This window comes from Marmota monax, unplaced genomic scaffold, assembly GCF_021218885.2.
Source record: "Marmota monax isolate L192 unplaced genomic scaffold, Marmota_monax_Labrador192_F-V1.1 WCK01_AAM20220418_F8-fsc00014, whole genome shotgun sequence".
Taxonomy (NCBI): domain Eukaryota; kingdom Metazoa; phylum Chordata; class Mammalia; order Rodentia; family Sciuridae; genus Marmota; species Marmota monax.
The window spans coordinates 429302-453191 of record NW_026695222.1 but is presented as its reverse complement, the minus strand read 5'-3'; the positions used below and the strand labels follow the sequence as shown (position 1 = coordinate 453191).

The following is a 23890-nucleotide window of genomic DNA, read 5'->3' as shown; positions in this document are numbered from 1 at the left end:
AAAATAATTTTTTTAAAAACAGCCAAGAGGAAAGAAAATGCCTATATATTCTTTTTCCTTTTCCCTCAATTGATAAAATCTCCCTCCCCGCAAATGGACCTTTATTTTTTTTATTTATATGTGGTGCTGAGAATAGAACCTAGTGCTTCACCCATGCTAGGCAAGTGCTATGCCACTGAGCCACAACCTCGGCCCAATTGATAAAATCTTATTAGAAGGCAAAGATAAATAAAAGAATTGAAAGAGTAGGAAAAGAGCTAAGTATATTCTAGGATACAAAATATAATCTAATTATGATAGCACTATATCCTAGAAAATTTAATATCATTCAAATTAACTTCAATAATGTCTTCAGAGATTCCCAACATTTAAAAGCTTGTGATGAATGCAAATATGGAACAGGCACCGTATTTCAAAACATTCTTTTCATTTGGTCCTAAACACAGTTAGTACAAATTAGTGTAGCAAGGGGTTCAGGGAGGAACTCTGGCTACGTACTTAATTTCTCTAAGGCCTACTTTACTTTGTTAAATTCTGTACACTGTTTAACTATATCAACTTATAATATTCCTCCACTGGGGATTATAAACTGTTAATACCAAGAGTTTGGTTTGACCAGCAAAGTGTAGTTTTGTTGTTAACAAGTTTTATATTCTAAATACCCTAAAATAGAGCAAATATTACCAATCAGCCCTAGTATCTTCTGCTTGTCCACCTCTTCATATAAAAAGCTATGGCACAAAGAAGTTCATCCATTTACAGATTTAAAAACTTTAAAATAAAATTTTTTATAGTTGTAGATGGGCAGAATGTCTTATTCTATTTGTTTATTTCAATGTGGTGCTGAGGATCGAAGCCAGTGCCTCACACATGCTAGGCAAGTGCTCTGCCACTGAGCTACAGGCCCAGCCACTAAACCTAGGACTTTTATCCTTTTAGTTTAAATTCTTCTCTTTCCATAAAGCCTGCCATGAAAAACTGAGAAGAGTTTAGAAGGATTTCTCCATTCAGTTTATCCCATAGCTCTCAATGATGATTTCACTGCTTTAGCATACTCCAAATGATATGATTTCCTTTAATGTTTAATTCCCCTGAGTCAAATACATTAAGGCTAGGACCTGAACCCCATATGCTCTCTTTACTCCCTAAAACTATTTTAAAAACTTCACATAAAGGAGCACTCAATAAGTGTTTGCTAGTGATAATGTTGAGGCCAAAAGTAAAACAGGTACTCGATAAAAAAACTGAAGGTTACTTGAGGCCATGACCTGTGGTGGAAAGACCAGTAAAGTCTGTTCAAATCTCAAGGCTGGGGAATTTCTCATAACCTCAGGCTACAGGGATTAATGAAGCAATAAAAAATGCAGCACTGCCTGTCCCTGGAACTAATGATCCAAAAAGAATATTTTGCAAAATTTAACATTTCCTCACAAAAAGATGACAATGCTTAAAAAATGAAAATGCTTTTGACAAAGCCAAACAGACACACACACACACACACACACACACACAGATATATTTGTGATTTGTGTCTGCACTCAATCATAAATTTGTCTGAGCTTGCAAGGCAATTCACATTCTATAAAAGCTCTGTTCCCCTTTGGAAAAAAAAAATCATACATCCAAAATAAATGTACTAGAAAATGGGAAAGAATTGTTGTTTTGGTGAGTGTCCACTCTTTTTCCTAGGGGAAGGGAAGAGACATGTCTGGAAATACATTTGTAAAAGTGGCATTTTTACCTGCATAACAAGAAAAGCCTTTGGTCAAATTTATCTAGATGAGCCCGCCCCCTTGTGGGCACTTTCTGACTCACCACCTCTTCCAAATGGTAGGTCAAGACTATTTCTATATTTCCCAGCATTCATTTCCTTTGCTTACTAACATATTTTTTTAAATACCTATAATATTGAGGAAGCAATAATATTATTTATTAATATTTTGGACAGTCTACAATCAGTCTTTATCCCAATTTACAAGCTTATTGTCAATAACTTAAGCATAGCTTTTAGACTAGCATATGTTTGAAGCATTTCAACAACAGACCATGAGACTAATGAATAACATTATGTGTTTCTCGTTCAAATTTAATTTTTTTGCTACTATGGATTGAACTCAGGAGCTCTTTACTACTGAGCTACATCTACATCCCCAGCCCTATTTGTTCTTTATTAATAGTATAATTTGTCATTTGTAGAAGTTTAAGCTAGTAATGTTAACTGAGTAAAAACAGCACTATTTCTAGAGACTGTAATAAGAAATAAAAAATAAATAAAATGCTCTTGCCTCCATGAGTCAACTAAAATATGAGAAAATTATTACTCATACCAATCTCAAAAGGGCAAATGTACAAAGAAGACAATTCAGTTCAACACTTATTGAGTGCCTATTACATATGCTAAGTAGATGAAAGAATTCTATTCTAATTTGAGTGGCATTGGAGCTAGCCCTAAAAATAGGACTTGGATTAGAATTTCATAAGGCAGATAAGTTGCTGATATTCCATTATTATTATTTATACCATGAAGGGAAAGATAAATGAGCAAAAACTTAAAATTGAGAACTTTCAATAAATTCATGGAAAACTGAATATTTGGCAAGAGAAAAAAACTATTTAAGAATAGAAATAATAAAAATTCTGGAGGCTAAGTTTCAAGATGGTACATAAAGTCAGGCTAAAATGTTGGGTTTAATCTACAGACAATAAAGGTTCTGTTAAAGTTTCTCTCCGGAAAGCAACAAGACGAATGCCCATATTTCTTAAAGGAAATGTATCTTGGAATAACAAACAGAATTAAAGAGAAATGGAGCAAGACAAGAAACAGAGGAGCTAGTTGTGAAGGTACTGCAAAACTCGAGCCGTCAGGATAAAAAAAAAAAAAAAGGGGGGACTCAATGGTGGGAAACAAACCAAAAGAAATTAGCAGTATATTCATAAATCAAAGGTTCCTTGAGCACTTAATACATATCAAGATGAAAAACTATGATGAATAAAACATATAATCCCATCCTCCTTGACCCTAACTCTACTGAAAAAGAAAAACATTAAACACACACACACACACACACACACACAGCGCCTAATAGAGGAAAAAATAGGCCCAAATCTTCACCACCTCAGCCTAGGATCTGACTTCCTTAACAAGACTCCTAAAGTACAAGACGTAAAATCAAGAATCAATATATTGGACGGATTCAAATTAAAAAGCTTCTTCTCAGCAAAGGAAACAATAATGTGAGGAGAGCCTACAAATTGGGAGAAAATCTTTGCCATATGCACCTCCGATAAAGCATTAATCTCCAGGATATATAAAGAACTCAAAAAAAACACCAAAAAAAAAAAAAATAACCCAACCAATAAATGGGCTAAGGAACTGAACAGACATTTCACAGAAGAAATACAAATTATCAACAAATATATGAAAAAGTATTCAACATCTCTAGCAATTAGAGAAATGCAAATCAAAACTACTCTTAAGATTTCATCTCACTCCTGTCAGAATGGCAATCATCAAGAATTGCTGGTGGTCTGCAAATTGGTGCAACCACTATGGAAAGCAGTATGGAGATTCCTCAGAAAACTGGGAATGGACCCACCATTAGTCCCAGCTATCCCACTCCTTGGTTTATATCCAAAGGACTTTAAATCAGCATACTATAGTGATGCAGCCACATCAATGTTTATAGCAGCTCAATTCACAATAGCTAGACTATGGAACCAACCTAGGTGTCCCTCAATAGATGAATGGATAAAGAAAATGTGGTATATATACTCAATGGAATATTACTCAGCTTTAAAGAAGGGTGAAATTATGGTATTTGCCAGTAAATGGTTGGAGTTGGAGAATACCATGCTAAGTGAAAAAGCCAATCCCACAAAACCAAAAGCTGAATGTTTTCTCTAATATGCGGATGCTAATTCACTATATGGCAGGGGAGCACTAGGGAAGAACAGTGTTATCTTAGATTAGGTAGAAGGAAGTGATGGGAGGGGGGAGGGGATGTGGGGAAAGGAAAGATAGTAGAATTAAACAGACATTATTAGTGTGTGCATATATGTGACTACATGACCAATATGATTCTGCAACATGTACACTCAGAAAAATGAGAATTATATCCCATCTATGTATATCAAAGTACATAAATGCATTCTACTATGTATAATTAATTAAAACAAATAAAAATTAAACACACACACACACACACACACACTTACAAACAAACAATAAGAGATGACTGGAGCAGCATAACAGCTTAACAAGGAGAGAAAAGAGAGCAACAACAACCCTTGGATCTGAAATCACAGGCATCAAAGCCTTGACCCAGGTGGAATCTTGGCAAAGAATGTGACCAGATTGAGAGTGAGAGGGCAAAAGATTACAAAGAAGGACAATGCCTGCTTCTGTAGGGTCTACAGGCTCTGTTCAAAAACAATACTTCATTCTTAATCTTAAGAGAAGCTGGAAATGATTGAGTTCCAGCAGGAAGATGACAAAACCAAACTGCCTTTTTGAATGACTCAGAAGATGCTGGGTGAGAACTGACTACAATGTACAAAAGCAGTTGTGGGCAGATGGATTAGAAAGCTATCACAATCATCTAGAAGAAAATGATAAAGCTCAACTTTAGAGGGGCTGAATTAGTCTATGATAGAGTTAACAAGTGAAACGGTATAAAAAGTAGGTAGAAATAGACATTGGAAACAATTTGAAAAATGAAAAAAAGCAGTGGGAATATAGATTTAGATGCATCAATTCAAACAAAGCTTCATAGCTATTGGCAGGTGCTCTGCTAAACAGGGGGAATATAAGAGGAAGGCACTTGACTTGAGGAATCTGGCTGCTTGGTGAAAGCTTGACCTGTGGACAATGAAAATGAACAGGAGCCAAATCCTGGAGCAAGGAGAAAGAGCTACAACTCCAAGGAGTTGTATTGTACCCAGAGAAGAGCTAAATGAGTGAGACTGGACATACAATTAACTGAACTCAGTCATGCAATTCCCAATTTCTTCTACAACGTTGTGTTTATTTAAATAATTACTACATGGGTGCTTTTCTAAGCCCACCGTGACATACTAGAGTAAAGCAATGACCTGTGGCACACACTTGTAATCCCAGCAGCTCAGGAGGCCAAGGCAAGAGAATCACAAGTTCAAAGCCAGCCTCAGCAACTTGGTGAGGCCCTATCTCAAAATAAAATATAAAAAAGAGCTGAGGATGTGTTTAACTGTCCCTGGGTTCAATCCCTGGTTAAATAAATAAATAAATAAATAAATGGATAGATAAATGATAGATAAGTAATCAACTTCAATAATGGCCCAATAGCAAATCGGATACAAAAACATATCAAAAAGATCATGCACCATGATCAAGTAGGATTCATCCCTGGGATGCAAAGCTGGCTCAATATACGGAAATCAATAAACGTTATTCACCACATCAATAGACTTAAAGATAAGAACCATATGATCATCTCGATAGACACAAAAGAAGCATTCGACAAAGTACAGCATCCCTTTATGTTCAAAACACTAGAAAAACTAGGGATAACAGGAACTTACCTCAACATTGTAAAAGCGATTTATGCTAAGCCTCAGGCTAGCATCATTCTAAATGGAGAAAAACTGAAGGCATTCCCTCTAAAATCTGGAACAAGACAGGGATGCCCTCTCTCACCACTTCTATTCAATATAATTCTCGAAATACTGGCCAGAGCAATTAGACAGACAAAAGAAATTAAAGGCATTAAGATAGGAAAAGAAGAACTTAAATCATCACTATTTGCAGATGATATGATCCTATACCTAGAAGACCCAAAAGGGTCTACAAAAAAAATACTAGAGCTAATAAATGAATTCAGCAAAGTGGCTGGATATAAAATCAACACGTATAAATCAAAGGCATTCCTATATATCAGCAACAAATCTTCTGAAATGGAAATGAGGACAACCACCCCATTCACAATATCCTCAAAAAAAATAAAATACTTGGGAATCAACCTAACAAAAGAGGTGAAAGATTTATACAATGAAAACCCTAAAGAGAGAAATAGAAGAAGATCTTAGAAGATGGAAAAATGTACCCTATTCATGGATAGGCAGAACTAATATCATCAAAATGGCGATATTACCAAAAGTTCTCTATAGGTTCAATGCAATGCCAATCAAAATCCCAACGGCATTTCTTGTAGAAATAGATAAAGCAATCATGAAATTCATATGGAAAAATAAAAGACCCAGAATAGCAAAAGCAATTCTAAGCAGGAAGTGTGAATCAGGAGGTATAGCGATACCAGATTTCAAACTGTACTACAGAGCAATAGTAACAAAAACAGCATGGTACTGGTACCAAAACAGGCGGGTGGACCAATGGTACAGAATAGAGGACACAGAGACCAATCCACAAAATTACAACTATCTTATATTCGATAAAGGGGCTAAAAGCATGCAATGGAGGAAGGATAGCATCTTCAACAAATGGTGCTGGGAAAACTGGAAATCCATATGCAACAAAATGAAACTGAATCCCTTTCTCTCACCATGCACAAAAGTTAACTCAAAATGGATCAAGGAGCTTGATATCAAATCAGAGACTCTGCGTCTGATAGAAGAAAAAGTTGGCTCCGATCTATATATTGTGGGGTCGGGCTACAAATTCCTTAATAGGACACCCATAGCACAAGAATTAAAAACAAGAATCAACAAATGGGACTTACTCAAACTAAAAAGTTTTTTCTCAGCAAGAGAAACAATAAGAGAGGTAAATAGGGAGCCTACATCATGGGAACAAATCTTTACTCCTCACACTTCAGATAGAGCCCTAATATCCAGAGTATACAAAGAACTCAAAAAATTAAACAATAAGATAACAAACAACCCAATCAACAAATGGGCCAAGGACCTGAACAGACACTTCTCAGAGGAGGACATACAATCAATCAACAAGTACATGAAAAAATGCTCACCATCTCTAGCAGTCAGAGAAATGCAAATCAAAACCACCCTAAGATACCATCTCACTCCAGTAAGATTGGCAGCCATTATGAAGTCAAACAACAACAAGTGCTGGCGAGGATGTGGGGAAAAGGGTACACTTGTACATTGCTGGTGGGACTGCAAATTGGTGAGGCCAATTTGGAAAACAGTATGGAGACTCCTGGGAAAGCTGGGAATGGAACCACCATTTGACCCAGCTATTGCCCTTCTTGGACTTTTCCCTGAAGACCTTAAAAGAGCGTACTACAGGGATACTGCTACATCCATGTTCATAGCAACACAATTTACAATAGCTAGACTGTGGAACCAACCTAGATGCCCTTCAATAGATGAATGGATAAAAAAAAATGTGGCATTTTTACACAATGGAGAATTACTCAGCACTAAAAAATGACAAAATCATGGCATTTGCAGAGAAATGGATGGCATTAGAGTAGATTATGCTAAGTGAAGCTAGCCAATCCCTAATAAACAAATGCCAAATGTCTTCTTTGATATAAGGAGAGCAACTAAGAACAGAGCAGGGAGGAAGAGTATGAGAAAAAGATTAACATTAAACAGGGACGAGAGGTGCGAGGGAAAGGAAGAGAGAAGGGAAATTGCATGGAAATGGAAGGAGACCCTCATTGTTATATACAATTACATATAAGAGGATGTGAGGGGAAAGGGAAAAAAACAAGAGAGAGAAATGAATTACAGTAGATGGGTAGAGAGAGAAGATGGGAGGGGAGTGGAGGGGGGATAGTAGAGGATAGGAAAGGCAGCAGAATACAACAGCCACTAGTATGGCAATATGTAAAAACGTGGATGTGTTATCGATGTGATTCTGCAATCTGTATACGGGGTAAAAATGGGAGTTCATAACCCACTTGAATCAAATGTATGAAATATGATATGTCAAGAGCTTTGTAATGTTTTGAACAACCAATAAAAAAAAGATAAAAAATAATAATAATGGCCCAATAGCTTACTCATCCAGAAGAATGGTAGAGTCTCTAAGAATCTGATCCCTCAAAGCATCTAATGTCAGTTAAGTTTAGGATGCACTAGAATAAAGAATCCCTTAATGAGAGAATAAAGAGTATGGACAAACTCCATATTGCCAATGAAAATGTAATAGATAGTTATTAAACTAAAAAGCACCATGAAAATTCAACATGCCAACTTTGTCCTGAGGAAACTAAAGCCAGGTTCTATGTTTGCCAAAGTCTCTGAGCTGGTCAATGTTAGCCCTAGGTAGAAGTCTTGGTCTCCTATACCTCAACTTATACGCTATAATATCCCCTCAACTTCTCAAGTATTTCTATAGTTTAATTTTATTTTTTTATGTGGTGCTGAGGATCAAACCCAGTGCCTCACATGTGCAAGGCAAGCGCTCAACAACTGAGCCACACACCCCAACCCTCTATAGTTTAATTTTAAATAGTTCCTCACATCTGACTATTTATTCAAAATCTTCTAGGCCAATTAAATAAGTGGTAACTAACTCAACCATGCCTTTATTGTTTTTCTCTGTGTCCATATTTATTTGCTACTGAAAATTAAAATAGCACATCAAAATTTCCTTTTATTGCAAAACTAAAACTCGAGTTTTTGAAAACCAGAAAATCAATTCTCCACTCTAATTATTACACTCTAATCAAACTACTCAATATTCTGTTTATATCTCTTCCAGTTCCTGAGTTTTATTTCATGGATTTCAGGCTTCTAAAATCCACAGGAAGACTTGAGACCTATTGGTACTTCTTTAGGTCAAACAGAAAAGTAAAACTAAAGTATATTAAAATTATTTATATACATTTTAACTGCACACATTCCTTATAAATTACTGGCATTAAGGCATGAAGAGATCCTCAACACAAAAATTTAAAAAAGGAGAAAGAGATGCAAAAGAATAAAGACACATACATAAGCTAATCAAAATCACGGGTATGTGGTCTAAGCATAGAGAAACATGCCTAAAATTACCATCATGAAGAACAAGATAAAATTTATGCCTATATTGACTCTGTGTCATAATCATTCCCTATTCTAGCATTCTCAGAAGGATCCCATCCATGATATATGCAATAACTACAGGTACATTTGAATGATACACTTTGTGATTCACTCTGAACTTCCCTTAAGATTGCTGTCTTTTTGTTGTTCTCTTTCAAGCTGGGAAAATCTTATACTTAGGAGATATCTTCATTTGCCACACATTCTTTTCATGCAAATAACAATGTGCAAACCCCTTGCTGCCTGTAGGGAAAACTACTTCTGACCTCCTGAAAGATCTTCTCACTTCTGTCCTGTGGTTGAGGTAGGCCTCCTGGCAGAGGGGAACTGCATTTAGCATGATGATTTAGTGTCAAGTTATGAAGTTGCTTTATTAGCATTTCTGAACTGACTAAATGAGAGGTCACTGAATCTTTGGGGGAACTTTTTTCATTTTCAGACATTAGAAAAGACTCCTAGGTCAAGGTTGGGTTAAACTTTTGCAATGGGTCCATCAGGAGATAAGTTGAAACATCAAAAAGTTGCTCTGAGGTTGCCTGGGAGGAAAAAAAATCAACCATGCCTTTAAAAACTAAGTTTTCCTTCAAGCTAATTAAGCACTGGTTCTCATCTTCTGATTTAAAAACATTCTTGTAAATATCTCTGAGTGTGAACTTGTGTTTGTGGCATGTGTACACATGTATATTTGTCTTTTCATTTATTGTTTATTCTGCTAGTTTTTTTGTTTGTTTGTTTGTTTTGTTTTTTAGTTATACATGTGTCAGTGATCGGCATGTTTATAAGGGGTCAATTCAGGTCATAGTGCATGGTGATATCATGATAACATAATAAGACATATTTGAAAGTTCCCTAAAATTTCAGGTTCTTAACACCATGGCTTATGCCAGTTTCTATCTATACCTCCAATGAAATACCATTAACTGGGGGTATTTCCTATTAGGAAAACTACAATATGGTGATTTCTGTATTACATGCTAGATCAACTGGGACTATTCCAATGATAAGGAAAGAATGCTCTCTTTTTTCCCCTCCATTGATTCTATTAAATACTAAAAATTACAGGAGGCTCTATAAAGCTGTTAAATACTAAAAATGAGGAAAAATTTCCAAAGCTGACAATATCTGATATCAACTTATAACAAGTATTCTGGAAAACCTTCAGGGTTACCTTCAAACAGCAGTTAAGATTTGTTAACACTGGCTTCTTGCCTGAATTTCATCTGGCCTCTAACTTTAAGATCCAGAGATTTAAGGTTTATCTAAATAACTCTTAAGAAAGAGTTGGGAAGAAACCCAACCTACTAGCTATTGAATCGTACATGAGAACATGGAAGTTTTTCCTGAAATATGGGGAAAATGCTTCAACTGTCCAGTTGTCATGTTTAAAAAATTTGAGATTCGGACACTGATGAATGAACATGCAAAGTACTGCAAACCATGGACATTTAAAGAATCATAATGAAAAGAAATACTGATCATCAAGCTCTATAACTTAACACTAATGCATAAGGTGATAATACATTTAATTAAGCTATTGCCCTACCTTCTTATCTACATGCAAAATCCATACATTCATCCAGTAATCAAGATAGCTTTAGATGAGAAAAATATATATTACCCATAATTAAAGAAATAATTTCAAACAGAAAATAACCAAATCATTGGAAGAATTTTCAGTTTTACAAGAAAAAATGTTATGTATATTTCTTTATACAAAAGAGAAGTCAAAAAAGCTTCCTACTTTTATTTATTTGTATATCCACATACTAACCATCATCTTGAAAAACACAAGAGGGCTGCAGATCAAGTAAATTTCCAGAGAAAACTAATGACTCTTTTCCATGCACACATAATGCACAGACATGTACACAAGTACAAATGGAACAATCTGAGGAAAACATGTTTTTTTGTGTGCATTTATTTTCTTTGATCTTAACCTACCTCTCACCCAAAAAATACAGTGATTTAGTATGATACAGCTAAGCGTTTACATAATAATTTCAAGATGGTGGATAAAAGGGAAAAATGTTACCCACAATATACTTCAAAAGAATAGAATATATTTATATGAAGTGCACAAAGCAAGGCCCAACGTTTCCTTTCTGAAACATGTGGCCAATTTGATGTCTCTATGTGGTGGCTGAAGAACACAAAATTAAAAGTTGTAGCATCTCTTTAGAGTGGTTTTGAACACACAACATGGTATAAGAGCACCAAAAGCATTGCAAATATTTCTTAATTTGTTTATTAGAAATTGAAGAATTTGAAAGATATTAACATATATACAAAAAGATATGATTAACTTTCATTTCACTATCCTATGTAAGTACTTCTTTACCTAAAAACCAATAAAATTAATTGAAAACTTAAATTACTTCATAAAAGTGATTGAGGGAGGCAAAGACTAACTATGTATATTCAACTGTAAAATCTGTTATTAAAGAAAAAGAGATGGAAACTATTTAGGCAACATGCCTGTGAAAAAATGAAGAGAAAAAGAGACTTACAACATCAAAAATGTTGAGATCAAACAATACCCCCAACCTCCTTTAATACTCTAAGAGTCCCTTCCAGTCATATTCAGGAGTAGCTGTTTGAAACTGATATTTATGAAATCTAGGTTATGGTGTTCATTGAGTCTGTTTTCTAAATGTGAGGAACTCTGCTTTTATCAAGAAATTCTCAGTTATGTAGCAACTCTGTCAGTCCTGTGTTATCAGCCAGGTAAAGCAATTGCCCAATGAGTTAACCACTTAATTTCAAGAAAGTTTTCTTCCAAATATGACAAAGTATCAACACAAATACCTTTCACTTTTTGTATCAAAACAAAAAAATAAATTTAAAATAAGTAATCACCTCATCACACATACCACAGAACTTATTGATAAGTATTCTAGCAACAGTGAGAGTTTATAGCAATGTTGTCAGGAACAGTCCAAATGTCAATCTGTAGAAATTAAAAAGGACATGGGAACATGCTCAATAAAACGCAGATTGAAGGAAACTTTGTAGTACAAACAGCCCAGGTTCCTTTATAGAAACACAGTTCTTGCTTTAATAGTATATATGAATTTCAGTCATGACGATTTGATTGAATAATACCAGTACCCCAAACATATAGTTCAAATTTCTGCTACCAGGTTCTATTAACTGTGTATAAATGTATAAAATACAGACTTCACTGCTAGCTCTTCATTTCACCAACCACTAAAAAATATCCGATGCACATCATGATCAGTGACCAATCATGTCACAGATTCTTTCCCAGTCTGTCTGTGATGTATCACTGCACACAGACTGCAAAGCATATGTCTGTGTTGCTTCTTTGTCTTAATGTGATAAATCCACACAATATTTTACAAAAACTGATTACTAAAACAGGAGACTGACCAAAAAAGATGAAAGGAAAGAAATGAAAGGTGATAATGCTAGAGGTCCAATTTGAATGAACGATAAACAGTTACAGAAGAAATAAATCACAATTCAAGACTCTAAATATACAGCCAGACAAAATGGGGGGAAAAAATGCCCCCAAAGAAGTGACATTGGCAAAATTTCCACACTAAAGGAACTTTGGGAGTTATTTTATAACATTGAAAGAGCAAAAGTAAAATGTTAAAAGCTGATCCAAAATTAGCAGTAAGTATGAAAATTCACAACAGAAATGATGCTCACTCCATATCCTAAGTTTTATGTCAAGATGACAAGCAATGCTCAAACTATTCTTGGGGTATTTTTTTAAAGAAGAAATAAAAACAATTTCTTGATGTTTCTAATGCTTTAATGAAGTAAACAAATATTGGTTTTACATACTTTTTTTCCCATTCCTCTATACTTTCACAACCAACAGTAAAAGAGTTTTTAACATTCTGACAGATATTTAAATGTCATGGAAGAAGTATAATTTTTTTTCCCATAAGATCACTTGGCATGGTTCCAGCTTATGTCAGTCTCAGGGTCCACCACTACCATGCAAAGTATACAAACTATTTATACACTGTAAGGAAAAGAAAAGTGTAAAGAAAATCCAGAAGAGTTGGATTATCCAAGAGAATAGAACAGAGAGTTAACACTACTATTTTTATATAAAAATACAATAAAAGAGTTAAATAGCAATTTCTTCCTCCTCTAGAATGTCTTCCCTCTGAGTCACAAAAAATAAGTAAGGATGAAACAGAGATGCCAATTACTAACACTAGATGATTACTAAGAATTTTAATTCCTTCTTTTTAATACTATACCTTAAAATGTTTATATCTCAAAAGTAGAAATTTTGTTTTATTCAATTTATATGAATACTGTTTAACCAAACATCAATTTGTAGTAATAAGGGACACATTTATTGTGGGAAAGAAAATGACCAAAACCTGTCTCCATTTATGCTATATATACACTGTATATCACCCACCTAATAACTACTCCCATCTCCCTCCATTGATAACAAAACTACTCTTTTGTTTGGGAACAGAATATCACTATTTTCATTTAAAAATAAAAAAGCTGAGACTTCTGATTATTAAATCATTCACTGAATTTACAGAACTGACAGTTAGTTCACAGAATGGCAAGGGTGCTAATTCTTGACCCCATCTCTCTCTTAGTACTCCATGGCAAAACTTCTCAAGAGTTATCTCCACCTTTCATCTCCCATCTCCCTGATCAACTCATTCCACACTACACCAGTCTCCAATTCACTTTGTTAAAGAAACTATACCTGTCTAGATCAATAGCCTCCAAGTGCCAAATTCAATGGCCAGTCCTCTTTCTGTTTAGTTATCTTTCCAGCAGCATCTGGTCCAGTAATGACTTTTTGTATAATGTTCCCCTCTTAGCTTTCTAGACACTCTTTCTGCTTATACCTGTTCTCACTGGCTGATCCTTCTTTTTTCTTGGCTGGTCCCTCCTCCTCCCAACTTTATGTTGAACTGGCCCAGGATTCAATATTCTGATCCCCTATCTATTCTCACTAAGTGAGCTCAAGTAGTTACATGGATTTATATTTCAATAATTTCCAAATAAGTATCTCCCTTTGTTTTAGTCAGCTAATCTCCCTTTGTTTTAGTCAGCTATTGCACTTCTGTGACTAAAGGACCCCGCCAGCATAATTGTAGAGGAGGAAAGGTTTATTTAGGGACTCAAGGTTTCAGAGGGATTAGCCCATAGAAACCTGGTTCATTCCTCAGGGCTTGAGATGAGGCTGAACATCACAGCAGGAAAGCATGATGGAGGGAAGTATCTTATATAATGATCAGGAAACAGACAGAGAAGGACTCTATTCACCAGATACAAAATATATACCCCAAAGCCATGCCCCCAATGTCCCACCTCCTCCAGCCACATCCTACCAGGCTTCAGTTACCACTCAGTTAATCCCTGTCAGGGGATTAATTCACTGATTGGGTTAGGGATCTCACAACCCAATCATTTCTTCTCTGAACCTTCTTGTATTATCTCACTTGTGCTTTGGGGGGATACCTCACATCCAAACTATAACACCCTCTCACTCTGCCCATAAACAAAAGCTCCTGTCCATCACCATGGAGCTGTTCATATTAACCAACCCCACAGCTAATATTTCTATCTGCCATAGCAAGCTTTATGCTTTATTTTTATCTTTATGCTTTATTTCTATCTGCCATAGCAAGCTTTCAGTCAGAAATTCTTTTATCCAATATGATGGGTGCTCAGTTAAATTTTTCAGAAGTCGAAAATTATTAGGTGAAGCAGAGAATCATTAAAAAATAAATAAATAAAATGCCTGTCATGATTTTTACAAATGTCTTCCAAAGGCCCAGGTGTTAAAGACTTGTTTGAATTGAAATGCATTCTGCTGTCATGTATAACTAATTAGGACCAATAAAAAAGACTTGGTTGAACGTTTGTGGCACTACTGGGAGTTAGTAGAGCCTTTAAGAGGTAGGCCCTAGTAAAAGGAAGTTATTTGAGAGCATGCCTTCAAAGGAGATATTGGGACCCTGACATCTTCTTCTTTCTCTTCACTTCCTGGCTGTCATGAGGTAAGCTATTTCCCCTACCATGTGCCCCCACCATAATGTACTACCAAAAGCAACAATTCAATATAGACTGAAGCCTCTAAAACTGTGATCTAAAATTAACCACTACTCCTTGTAAGTTAGTTTTCTCAGGTATTTTGTCACACTGATGGATAGCTAAACTAATAAAATACCTTGAACATTTTCTTATTGTTTAAAACATACAAGATCATTTATGAGTGAATCTTTTTTAATAGGACCAAGCCTTTTCTTTGAATGTGGTCCTCCAGATATTGTTCCACATCATCTTTCTTTCATGAACTATAACATAATGGACTGTAGGCTGATATGGAATGGATTGATCAGGGAGAAAAAAGGTATAAATAACTGTTGAGAATCATCCTATGATTTCAAATTTCATACTACCTAAAACAGAATAAGATAAAGACACTAATAAAATACTCTAAATGCAGTGTGCATCCAGATTTTTAGGATTTAGTCTTTTATAGCTGGCTTGCCCATACTTAATTCTATAGTAATTTTTAAAATTCCAACTTCACTTTTTCAAGTTATTTTTCAAACAGATTACTTTTTTAATGTTCAGATAAATCTTAGTTTTCAGATAGACAACTCTGTTTTTAAATTCACTATTAATAGTTTATACAAGACCTAATGCATTGTATAATTACATTAATAAAAAGTAACAAGCACAATGGCATTTAATTCATCTGAAAGGAACAAAAGAGCACAGCACAATAAAAGGTAATTTATTGGCTTTGGGTATTTAAGGTGTTGTTGGCATTAGGTAATATGATTTATGTGAAAATGGAAAGCAATTGTAAACCTGAGTCCATTAAATGGAAATGAGATGAGTTTTTTATTTCTACTTCCCATTTCTATCAATATGCCATACTTCCCAGCCCTCCTTACTTTACTAAATGGTAATGTCCAACTTACTTGAGCTAAAATCTTTTTCTCGTTCTTACAAATTATCTAAAGTATTAATAATTTCTGTCTTTCTAGAAACCCTCAAAATATAACCTAAATCCATTTGCTTCTCTCCATCCGTATCTCTATTATCCACAGTCCAAGTTACCATTTTCTCCCAAAAGTAATACTTCCTAACTAGTCCCCCAATTTCTATTCTGCCTCCCCCTTTGACAGATTCCCATTAGCAGCCTCAGAGAACTTTCTAAAACATGAATGAGATAGCACTACTTATCTGCTTTAAGCTTTTTAATTACTATCCATTATTCTTTAAATAGGACTGAAACTCCTTCTCATGAACTACCAGATCTCAAAGAACTAACCCATACCTATTTCTTTGGTTTCATCTCATACCATTCTTCATTTGTCCCTATGTTTTAGCCATATCAACCATCCTCTCCTTTTCTTCAATATTCTAAATCCCCATCAGGGCCTCCATACATGCAGCTAATTCTGCCTGTAACCTTCTTCCACTGAGGTTTCATAGAACTCAGTATTTAGTTAGTCAGTTAGTTAGTTAGTTAGTTAGTTATGTTACGTACTTATACATACATACATGCATGTGTGCATACATGTGTCCATACACACATACATACTGGGGATTGAACTCAGAGGCACTCTGCCACTGAGTTATATTCTCAGCCTTATTTTTTATTTTGAGACAGGATCTCACTAGGTTGCTCAGGGCTTCAAAATGTTGTTGAGTCTGGACTCAAACATGTGATCCTCCTGCCTCAGCCTATTAAGTCACTGTGATTACATCTGCATGTCACCATGTCTGGTAAAATTCAGTTTTAATTTTCACATGTCACCACAAATGTTAACCCCTCAAAGGAGATTCTGTTGATCACACTAAGCAAGTCTATCTTCAGACTTTCTCAAATCCAAGTTACTTTGGATTTTATTCTGGTTTTTTTCTTCTCCCTTCATAACAGTTACTAAACACAGTAGAATCTTAATTATGTGCTTTTATGTTTATGTCTCTGTCCACTAAACATAAAATTTATGTTTATGTCTCTGTCCAATAAAACATAAAATCTCACTGGAGCAAGAATTTTCTCCATCTTATGCAGCATTGTTTTCTTACTATACAGAAGAGTATCATTTCTGAATGGAAAAAAAAAATGAACCATTTGAATTAAGACCAGCTTAAGATATTCTGTATGAGATTTGGTTAAATATAGTGATATTTCTATGCATAAAAATCTTCAACTGAAGGGCTGGGGTTGTGGCTCAGTGGTAGAGCGCTCACTTAGCATGCATGAGGCACTGGGTTTGATCCTCAGCACCACATAAATAAAAAATAAAGACATTGTGTCCACCTGAAACTAAAAAATACGTATTAAAAAAATCTTCAACTGAAGCTAGGTGTGGTGGTGCACACCTGTAATCCCAGTGGCTTGGGAGGCTAAGACAGGAAGATCACAAGTTCAAAGCTAGACTCAACAATAGCAAGGCACTAAGCGACTCAGTGTGACACTGTCTCTAAATAAAAAATACAAAATAGGACTAGAGATGTGGCTCAGTGGTCAAGTACCCCTGAGTTCAATCCCCAGTACCAAAAAAAAAAAAAATCCTCAACTGATAGACACACACACACACGCAAAACTGTAAGTTTCGTAGCAGCTTTATTCATAATAGTGAAAAACTAGAAACAACCCAAGCCTTCAACAGAATACATAAACAAATTATAGTATATTCACATTAGAAAATATTACTTCATTATAAAAAAGAATAAACCAGTGATACAATGTCTCAAAAACATTTTGTGAAAGAAGCCAAACAGAAAAGAGTGAATCACTATGATTCCATTTATATAAAGTTCAAAGCAGTATAAAACATCTATTAGTGATAAAAATTAGAAGCATGGCTGCCTATAGAGGTTAGAAATTGACTGAAAGGAAATTTCTCTATCTTCACAGGTTTTAGGGTTACATCGAATGCATACAATGTAATGTACACATCACTGTATGCAAAAGGGCAAAAAAGTCATAATTTTGTTCAACTGGATATCATATAGTATGCAGAAACCCAAGAAATAGAACCACACTACTAAGCACTTTCACCAGGATCTGCTTACTAATTTGTTCATGTGCCTCCTAAATTCCTACTTTTCTATAGCAGAAAAATAAAGAGATACAGACTGAACTGATTAATTGTCCAATGTGGCAACATACTGAGAAAATACTTATCACTATGAGTAGTGACTTATTATTCATTTACATACAGATAAATAATATAAAACTATGATAGCATAAATCACTATATGAGCCATTATAGAAAAACTAGTTGATACAGAATGATACAGAATCTCTATTAATGAAATTCAAAGGTACAGCAAATGGCCAGATAACCTCAGACACCCATCATGATCTGTGTTAATGAACCTTCAAGCCATAGAATGAGAAAAAATGCTAAGGTTTTCAACTTCTTTCTACTCTTAAAAGCATCTAAAGAATGCCATACATGAACTCATAATAGCACACTTTTATATGAAATACAAACAAAGAATGCATCAGAAACAAGAACAGAGATATGATATTGAAGAATATAAAACAACCTACATGAGGGGCTGGGGATGTGGTTCAAGTGGTAGCGCGCTCACCTGGCATGTGTGAGCCAGATGAGCACTGGGTTCGATCCTCAGCACCACATTAAAAAAATAAAATAAGGATGTTGTGTCCACCTAAAACTAAAAAATAAATATTAAAAAAATAACCTACATGAATCCAATATATACACATTTCCTTATACTTAAGGTCAACCCTCTAAACAACCATATTAAGAATCACTATCTAGAGACCAGAACCCCAGTCTGCTGCACAGAAGGAGAAGGAGCAGTCCATGACCCCATGCCACAGCACAGAAGGAAGAGATTTACCCCACACACATGTGCAGCGACCCCCCCATCTACCAATGCATGGGGTGGCTCTCCTCAGTGGCTTCCATTTAGTGACAAATGCCAGGACCTACAAAACCATCATCCAGGTCCCTGCAGACAAGGGACACTACAGATTATAAGGTAGAAACTGTCATACCTAGAATCCACACTGCTAGAGAGGAAGACAGATGGACAACATGAAGAAAGAAGGAAAGAAAGTGCCCTAAACAAACCAAGCTGATACAATAATAGATTCTACTAATAGCACAGTAGATGAAATGTCAGAGAAGGAGTTCAGAATGTATATAATTAAAATGATCTGTGAAGCAAAGAATTAATTAAGAGAGCAAATACAGGCAACAATTAACCACTCCAACAAAGAGATACAAGAGGAAATACAGGTGGCAAAAGATAACTTCAAGAAAGAGAGAACCAAACAGAAATTCATGAAATGAAGGAAACAATAAACCAAATTAAAAAATTCAATAGAAAGCATCAACAAAGACTAGATCACTTGAAAGACAGAACCTCAGGCAATGAAGACAAAATACATAATCTTGAAAATAAAATTGACCACAGTGAAGATGGTGAGAAACCATGACTAGAACCTCCAACAATTATGGGACAACATGAAAAGACCAAATCTAAGAATTATCGGGATAGAGTAAGGCACAAAGATACAAACCAAAGGAATGCACAATCTCTTCAATGAAATAATATTAGAATATTTCCCAAGCATGAATAATGAATTGTAAAATCAAATACAAGAGGCTTACAAGACACCAAATGTACAAAATTAAAACAGATCCACACCAAGGCACATTATAATGAAAATGCCTACCACAGAGAATAAGAATAGAAATTTAAAAGTTGCCAGAGAAAAGTTTCAGATTACATATCAGGGGAAACCAATTTGTATCTCAGCAGATTTCTCAAACCAGACCATCAAAGCCAGGAGACCCTGTAACAATATACACCAAGCTCTGAATGAAAATAGATGCCAACCAAGAATCTTATATCCAGCAAAATTAAGCTTGAGATTTGATGAAAAAATAAAAACCTTCCATGATATGCAAAAGTTAAAAAAATTTATAATGAGAAGCCTGCACTAAAGAATATTCTCAGCAAAATATTCCATGAGGAGGAAATAAAAAACAACAATGATAATCAGCAAAGGGAGATATTACACAAAAAGACAATCCAATCGAAGGAGAAACTATATCAAGTTAAAAACCAAAAATAAACCAAAATGACTGGGAATACAAACCATGTCTCAATAATAACCCTGAATGTTAACAGCCTAAATTCATCAATAAAAAGACATAGACTGACAAAATGCATTAAAAAAAAAAAAAGATCCAACAATATGCTGCCTTAAAGAGACTCATCTCTTAGGAAAAGACATCCACAGAATGAAGATGAAAGGATAGGATAAAACATATCACTCACATGGGCCATGTAAACAAGCAGGGGATTCCATCCTAATATCAGATAAAGTGGACTCCAAACCAAAAAGTTAGTCAGAAAGGATAAAGAAAGACATTTCATACTGTGTAAGGGAACCATACATCAACAAGACATAACAATCACAATATCTATGCCCCAAACAATGGAGCATCTACATATATCAAACAAACCCTTCTAAATTTTAAGAAGCAAAAATATAACAACAAAATAATACTGGTTGACTTTAACAAACCTCTATCACCAATGGATAGATCTTCCAAACAAAAACCAAACAAAGAAACTATAGAACACAATAATACAATCAATGATTTAGCCTTAACAGACATATATAGAGTATTCCACCCATCATCAAGCAAATATGCCTTCTTCTCAGCAGCACATGGATCCTTCTCTAAAATAGACCATATATTATGCCACAAGGCAACTCTCAGCAAATATAGGAAAAAAATAGAGATAGTACCCTGTATTCTATCATATCATAATGGAATAAAATTAGAAATCAATGATAAAATAAAAAATAGAAGCTACTCTTACACCTAAAACTAAATAATAAGATATTGAATGAGCAATGGATAGCAGAAGACATCAGAGAGAACATAAAAAAAAAAATTCTTAGAGGTAAATGAGAACATTGATACAACATATAAAATCTTTGGGATACTATGAAAGCAGTGCGAAGAGGAAACTTCATTGCATGGAGTTCATTCATTAAAAGAATAAAAAGTCAAAAAAAATGTCCTAATGTTACATCTCAAAGCCCTAGAAAAAGATGAACAAATCAACACCAAAAGTAGTGGAAGACAGAAAATAATTAAAATCAGAGCTGAAATTAATGAGATTAAAACAAAAGAAAAGTTGACAAAATTAAAAAGCTGCTTCTTTGAAAAAAATAAATAAGATTAATAAACCATTAGCCATGTTAATGAAGAGGAGAGAGAAAACACAAATTACTAACATCCATGATGAAAAAGGAAATATCACGATGGACACTATAAAAATACAGAAGATAATTAGAAATTATTTTGAAAATTTGTACTTTAATAAAAGAGAAAATATTGAAAGCATCAACAAATTTCTAGAGTCATATGATGTGCCCAAACTGAATTAGGATGATATATACAAGTTAAACGGATCAATTTCAAGCAAGAAAATAGATGACGCCATCAAGTCTACCAACCAAGAAAAGCCCAGGACCAGACAGATTCTCAGTCAAGTTCGATAAGACCTTCAAAGAAGAACTAATACCAATACTCCTCAAATTATTCCACAAAATAGAAAAGGAGGGAACCCTTCCAAACTCATTCTATGAGGCTAGCATCACCCTACTAGCAAAATCAGACAAAGACACATCAAGATAGAAAACTTCAGACCAATATCCCTGATGAACATAGACACAAAATTCTCAATAAAATTCTGGCAACTTTAATACAAAAACATATTTAAAAGATAGTGCACCATGATCAAATGGAGTTTATCCCAGGGATGCAAGGTTGGTTCAACATACAGAAATCAATAAATGTAATATATCACCATTAAAGACAAGAATAATATGATTATCTCAATATATGGTGAAAAAGCATTTAATAAACACAGCACCTCTTCCTGTCCAAAACTCTAGAAATACTAGGAATAGTAGGATCATACCTGAACATTATAAAAGCAATCTGTGCTAAGCCCAAGGCCAACATCATTCTAAACAGAGAAAAATTGGAAACATTACCTCTAAAAACTGGAACAAGAAAGGGATGCCCTCTTTCACCACTTCTATTCAAAATAGTCCTTAAAATTTTAGCCAGAGCAATTATATTAAAGGGGTATGCATAGGAAAAGAAGAACTCAAACTATCGCTAATTGCTGAGGACATAATTCTATATTTAGAAGATAAAAAAAATCCACAAGAAAAATTCTAGAATAAGTGAATTTAGCAAAGCAGCAGGATATAAAATCAATACCCATAAATCAAATGCATTTCTATACATAAGTGATGAATCCACTAAAAGAGAAATTAGGAAAACTACCCCCATTCAAAATAACCTCAAAATAAAAAATATTTGGGAATCAATCTAACAAAAAAGGTGAAAGACTTCTACCATGAAAGCTATATAACAGTAAAGAAGGAAATGGAAGAAGACCTTAGAAGATGGAAAGATCTCCTGTGCTCTTGGATAGGCAAAGTTAATATTGTTAAAATAGCCATACTACCAAAACTGTTATACAGATTTAATATGATTCCTATTAAAATCCTAATGATATTCTTCATAGAACTAGAAAAGGCAATCATGAAATTCATTTGGAAAAATAAGAGATCCAGAATAGCGAAAGCAATCATCAGCAAGAAAAGTGACGCAAGAGGCATCACAATACCAGATCTTAAACTATACCACGGAGCAACAGTAACAAAAACAACATGGTTTTGGCACTAAAATAGACATGTAGACCAATGGTACAGATTAAAAGACACAGAGACAAACCCACATAAATACAGTTATTTCATACTAGACAAAGGCACCAAAAACATTCATTGGAGAAAAGAGAGCCTAAGCAACAAATGGTTCTGGGAAAACTGGAAATTCAGATGTAACAAAATGAAATTACACCTCTATCTCTCACCCTACACAAAACTCCACTCAAAGTGGATCAAAGACCCAAGAATAAGATCAGAGACCCTGCACCTAATTGAAGAAAAAGTAGGTTCAAATCTTCACCATGTTAGATTAGGCCTTGACTTCCTTAACAAGACTCCTAAAGCACAAGAAATAAAATCAAGAATCGATAAATGGGATGGATTCAAACTAAAAAGCTTCTTCTCAACAAAAGACACAATCACTAAGGTGAAGAGATAGCCTACGTTTTGAGAGCAAATTTTTACCACACGCACATTAGATAGAGCCCTAATCTCCAGGATATGTAAAGAACTCAAAAAACTTAATACCAAAAAAAAACAAACAACCCAATCAATAAATGGGCTAAGGAACTGAACAGACACTTCTCAGAAGAAGATATACAAATGATCAACAAATATATTTTAAAATGTTCAACATCTTTAATAATTAGAGAAATGCAAATCAAAACTACTATAAGATTTCATCCCACCCCAGGTTGAATGGCAGTTACAAGAATACAAACAATAATAAGTGTTGGAGAGGATGTAAGGGAAATGGTACACTCATACATGCTGGTGGGACTGCTAATTGGTTCAACCACTTTGGAAAGCAGTGTGGAGATTCCTCAGAAAACTTGGAATGGAACCACGATTTGACTCAGCTATCCACCTCTCAGTCTATACCTAAAGGACTTAAAATCAGCATATTATAGTGACACGGCCACATCAATGTTTATAGCGGCTCCATTCACAATAGCTAAACTGTGGAACCAACCTAGATGCCCATCAATAGATGAATGGATAAAGAAACTGTGAGATATATATATCTCACACACACACACACAGTGAAATATTATTCAGCATTAAAAGAGAATAAAATTATGGCATTTTCAGGTAAATGAATGGAGTTGGAGAATATCATGCTAAGGGAAGTAAGTCAATCCCAAAAAACCAAATGCTGAATGTTTT

At 34.8% G+C, this 23890-nt stretch overlaps 1 protein-coding gene across 6 annotated transcripts in view; it reads right to left on the bottom strand.

The window, feature by feature from the left end:
* Positions 1-23890, bottom strand: part of Tasp1 (taspase 1) — a 292780-nt gene that overhangs the window by 191374 nt on the left and 77516 nt on the right. The window lies entirely within an intron of this gene.